Consider the following 5,890-nt stretch of genomic DNA (forward strand, 5'->3'; position numbering starts at 1 on the left):
TGGAAGGGCTTGCATCATGACAATAGAGGATTTTAGGATCCTTAGTGTTATTTTTGGCATCAATTATATATTTTCCTCCGGATGTGAAGGTCCTGCAGATTAGGAATCCCTAGGCCCCAAACTCTTTTTTCATGCAAATGATGTCCATTTAGCTAGGTGAATCTTCTTGTTTCCATCTTCATTGCTCCACATGCAGTGTGTTAATTGAGTATTGATAACTTCATAGTCCTTTTGGGGAATTTAAAGAAAGACAACATATATATAGGAATACTAGATATAACAGCTTTGATCAGGGTCCTTTTAGCTGCAAAACATAGCAGCTTACCCCTCCAGCCATGCATCCTACTAAGGAGACTATCAATTTAAGGCTGCAAATCTTCCCTACTCAACCTGTCATGATGTAAAGGTAAACCCAGACTCCATGTTAATAGGAATGAAAGCACTTTTGTGATAAGTCATTTTCATTCTTGACAACTATCCATAACATGTTAGGATAACAAATCTAGTATCATTTTCTAAGAATAGCAATGTGTCATCTACATACTACAGACTGACAAACCCACCAGGAATCAATCTAGGACATAACTCTCTAATCAGATTAACTTCACACCCTTTAGCTGACATTTTGTAAAAGACGTCCACTACTACTTTAAATAGGAGAGAGGCACATGGATCCCCTTACCGAAAAAACCTCCCTCCACATCATTGATTTTAAACAGCAAGAGAGTCACCTTGTGTGCTCTCTTAACCCCATTTATAAAAGTTGGGTAAAAAGCTCTAGGCCTTAAAATTTCTAACATTAAATCAAGATTAACTGTATATAAGCTCTCTCATAATCAATCTTGAAAACTGTATCTCCTTCCTTTTTACTACACCATGAATTACTATGTGTAGTAACCACATTCTCTAAGACAAAACTACCTCAGATGAAAGCATATTGGCAAGAAGGCAATCAATCTACCCATGATTTGAGCTAGTCTGAGAAGTACTTTACTCTCAAAGTCGCACCGAGTTTTGCGGATTAATCTCATCACCGTCTTCTCCAATTTTTTCGCCCTTGCTGACAGTACCACCCGACGTGCTCAGTAGTCTGAATTTTCTCGCCATCGCCTAGCGCGGACAAGCCGTCTCTATTTATTTATTTTTGATAAAGAAGTCCTCTTTATTTGGTAACATAATGCAAATCCTTTTTAGAGAATGGCAGGTGCTCTCCCAAATCAATTTAGTGGGAGGAGAAGTTCAGTTACAATCTAAAGAGAAACTACCTGATAGAGAAACAAAACAGACAAGTACAAGAACAGAAAACATAAATCAAGAGGCTGACTCCTCGCTAATGATAGGCTGCACGCCTAGCTCGTCGTCCGTACCTTCTTTTCCCCCCTGAAGATAGGTTCCCGGCAGCAGCAAATCATTCTTTAGCATTTCCAAAGTTGACGCTCAGGCATGGAGGAATTCTGAAAAAACCCTTCCACAGCACTCTTTCCATATATGCCAACAATGCAAATCTTTCTATGAAATTTAGAGTAACTGAATCTTTGCAGCCATATAAATCATTCAACCCATGTACAAAATTCTCAAACTTCCAATCCTTTGGCTTGCTGTTGGTGTGCCGACATCTGTGATCCTGATCCACGATGTGCCGTTCCACTTTGTAACAAACACCAGCAAAACATACGAGGTTATCGATCGGGAACTCCTACGCTGCAAGGCTAGAACGGGACAACTCCTCTCGTCGGGGATGTAAATATCGCCTCGGATGAAAACGACATATTTAGCGGAAGAAACCACAAATCGACGAGCGAGGTCGTGGTGATCGGAAGGCGTCGGCATTGCAAATACTGGCATCTTCAGGAAAAAAGAACCAAGGAGAAGCAATGCTTTCGTCAGAGTCGTTGTAGTAGTAGACCCCTGTCCCCTGACGTCTCTCCCTCCTACTACGCTGCAGCCTCCTTTCAGAAAGATTGATTAGCCCAATCATTCTATCATCAACCCTTTTCTTTTCCTCTTAGTGGAGCTCCATTTTGCAAAGTTGACACTTGTTCTACTCTTCACCTCCGTCCGATCGAGCTGACGCTATCCACCGAACCCACATTCCTCCTCCTCCTCCTCGCTCCTTTCCCCTGTCTCTTGATTGACTCCGGTCCATCGATCGACAGCTTCTCCGATTCTCAATTAATCCCCAAATCTTCCATGATTCTTTCTCTGAATTTTCTGTTGCTGAGTTGAAACATTCGTTTCGTGGTAGAGGGGGTGCGATGGTCCGCGAGTTCTTGGCCGTGTTGGTGCGCGCGGTGCTGCAGTGGGCGCTGGCGTCGCTGCTCCTCGCCAACGGCGCCGCCTTCTGCCTCATCGCCGCCGTGGCCTCCTCGCTCCGCCTCGGCCCGCCCTGCCTCCTCTGCGCCCGCGTCCACCGCTTGCTATGCTCCTCCTCCTCTGACGTCGGCTGCAGCCAAGAACAAGACGCCTTTCGCCGCCTCCTCTGCGACGCCCACGTCGCCGCCATCGCGCAAAGGACGTGCTCTCCTTCCGATCACGTCGACAGAGGGACGAAACACGATTCGGATAAACCTGGAGGTAATTAATCAATCAAATGCTTACTCTTTTGCTTGAGAATACATTAGCGATCACATTACTAGTTTATTACTGCGAATCGTGTAATTATAAATATGGATTTGCTTAGGTTTGAGTTGTTGACGTTTGCCACCAAAGTAGACTAAAATTGGGGCATCTCGATTCTTTTTCATCTTTTGGTTGGTTGGTGCACCCTTACTAGGTGAGCGTTACAATGCTTTTGGTGGGAAGGAACAGACACCTTTGGTAGGATTCGACGGTTCATCCATTTTGCTAGCGCTAGGCATAAGCGCCCCATTGTAATTGATTCGGTGATAGACTTCACGGGGACTATCTAGAGATGCCATTCTGTTGGAAATCTCGAGTTCCCGACGACCAAACTAAGGGCTCGTTTGATTGAAAGGGATGTCATAGCAATTTTGTATGATTTTCGTCCTTTGCAGTTTTCCTATTCTGTGTTCTAAGAATCCTGCGAATCAAACCCTAAGAGGAAATAAGATACTAGAAGCTTGAACCAAATCTAGCAATTGCGTAGCACGTCAGTAGTTGCCACTTGCCGTAATGACTTCCGAATGATACAGGTGGTGGGCCACTTGCCCTTAGAGCATCTCCAGCCGCGTCCCCCAAACCGTCCCCCAAACCGCGCCGGATTGAGCGTTTGGGGGACGTGTTTTGTTCGTGCCGCGTTTGGGGGACGTCGCTCCCCAGCCGCGTCCCCCAAACGCCGCCCCCAAACATTTAAAATAATTTTTTTTGGCTAGAAAAAAACTATTTACTAATATTCAAATCGGTTGAACATAAACAAATTATATATAAAACTTCGGAAAAATATAACTAAATACATATAAACTATCTACTTCTTCTTCTTCTTCGCTGATGGCCCCGCCTCGTCGTCGTCATCGCGGTGGCGCTTCCTGCTCGTCACCTCTTCCGACGAGGCGGTGTCGGCGCCCGAAGCGTCGTCGTCGCCGGTGCTCCTCGGCTGCGCCTTGGCGTTGGCCTTCTGAAGAGAGCAGCGGTTGCTCTTCTGAGGAGTCGGCGCTCCATTCCGGCGGTGTTGGCGCGTCGTCGACGCGGTTGCCAATGCGACGGTTCCGCTTCCTGGCAACTGCACCGTCGCAACGTATGTGGCGGTTGAGCGTCTGAGCCGCTGACGGGTCGGGCCCGCGCCTCCTCGCCTCTCATTTCGTTGTGTCCGGCGTGCCCGGTGCGTCCCCTGTGGGACGGGGACGGGCTCGGGACGCCGGACACCGTATCGGGCCGCGCCGGACAAAAAAGGCCTTTGGGGCGCGCGGCTGGGAACGTTTTTTTGTCCGGCGCGCCCCAAATCCCTTTGGGGGACGGTTTGGAGGACGCGACTGGAGATGCTCTTAGTTTTCGATACAGGTTGTCACTGCCAACTCAGTGTTGTTGTTGAACAAGGTGGCAAACTGTAGTAAGACAGGGACGAAACTTGGATTTGCACAACCATTTCTATGTGCTTAATGTCTTTTTTAGCTGAGCTAGCTTAGTGCAGTTTTTGTTTTTTACCTGAGTACGTATCTAGTGCACCACAACCTATATAACAATGTGACAATGTGTGCACACTCCACAGGTCTGGAGGCTCACCGCCGTGGTTGTCTCGATCGGCAGCGAGATCTGCGAGCAAGATCGTGGCGGCGACAATGAGCATCCTCGTGCCACCGGCCTCAGCAACCTCGAAAGAACCACGAGCATCGGCAGTGGCAACGGCGAAGGCCCGTACGTATCCATGTTCGAGCTTGGCCCCATCGTCGCTTTCCCAGAAGAAAATCAGGAGTATGCCAAAGGGCTCGACGAGACGCCGGAGCTGACGGTGAGCGGCCTCGTCGCGGCACTCCGAGCCCAGCGGAGGGAACTCGAGGCGGTGCGCGCCGAGCTGGAAACCGAGCGGCGCGCCAAGGCGGGGGAGGAGGAGCGCCGGCGGCAGCTGGAGGAGCAGGGCGAGTTCGACCGGGAGGCGGTGCGGGTCGCCATGCAGCTCGTCCACGAGACGGAGACGGAGAAGCACGGGCTGCAGCGGCAGCTCGACGCGTTCAGGGTCAGGGCGCAGCTCCACGAGGCCGCTGTGGACACGGACTCGGCTCCGTTCAACCGGCTAGGCAGCCGGCGGAGTCGGGACGGTGGCGGTGATTTGGTCGAGCAGGAAGACTGCGACGACAACAATTACCAGTCGCTGGTGGATTTCTTGCCTGGTTCGGTCTACTCCTCGTCGCCGGACCTGGCCAACCTGCTGAAGCTGTACACCGAAGGCAACGGCGCTCGCCGTGCGAGGAATGGTGATACTGGTATCAAGGAGGCACTGATCACCGAGGACGAGGAGGAAGAGGAGCTGCTCGCCGTCACGGTCTCAGCTGTTTCGGGGTTCAACGGCGGGAACGATGAGGATGCTAGCAGTGTTGCTGCTGCTTCTTTGCATGAGAGTGGTAGCAGTCACGTCGAAACCGCCCTGTCGTGATAAATTAACTCGGCGGTCAGCAGATCTTGTCGGAGCAACACAAAACGAAGCAGATGTATACGTGCATGATGTATCGCATCGCTGTGTATTTGTATTCCGTCTAGCTTGCCATTATGTTTCTGCCATTAAAAGAAACACATTTACCAAGCTCAAAGGTGACACCAGCATATTTGTGAACACCATGACATTCTGAAACTGAACATGTCAACCGGCATAATACGCGACAAACAACCAATGTCACAAACCTTCATCGTTGCCAAATAGAGTACTATCGTAAATATGTTGTTGATTGGCAACTTGAAGAGTTGGATGATTGATTCAGTGAAGTAAATTCAGCGTTTGCTTATTCACATAGCTTGTTGAAGCTAGCTGAGTTTTATCCCGATAATTCTGATTCATCAAAACTGGCGGATCCTGATCATAAACTTTGCACTTACATTGCGGAAATGCTTCAGTGAAGTGGATATAAGTCAAAGTTGACATCTCGACCATTGCATGACATAGGGTGAACCAGATCCTCTAATTTCAAGGAGCAAAGTCAGATAACCTACGGTATCCTAACTTTATTTCTTCGTATCCATATGATTAGGACTAATTAATTTGATCTAAATTAACATACATAATATAAATATGCGGTATCCATTCAAAAGAATTATTTACAATCAAAATTATGACATGCTATTTTTAAAGTTTAGAAGATTTACATTAATAGTAACTACCTACAGGGATTGCTACAGTACAGAACACGTGTGCTCGCTACATTTACCTGACTTTGGCTCTTCATTTTACACTAGCTTACCACTGTAGCTCTCTCGTTCACGTTAGAGGATGCCCATCCGTGGA

General features: G+C 48.1%; 1 pseudogene; it reads left to right on the top strand.

The window, feature by feature from the left end:
* The first annotated feature begins 1,988 nt into the window (after nucleotides 1–1,988).
* LOC127300693 (uncharacterized) lies at nucleotides 1,989–5,047 on the top strand (annotated as a pseudogene).
* The last annotated feature ends 843 nt before the right edge of the window (nucleotides 5,048–5,890 follow it).

Source organism: Lolium perenne, chromosome 5 (assembly GCF_019359855.2).
Source record: "Lolium perenne isolate Kyuss_39 chromosome 5, Kyuss_2.0, whole genome shotgun sequence".
Lineage (NCBI taxonomy): Eukaryota > Viridiplantae > Streptophyta > Magnoliopsida > Poales > Poaceae > Lolium > Lolium perenne.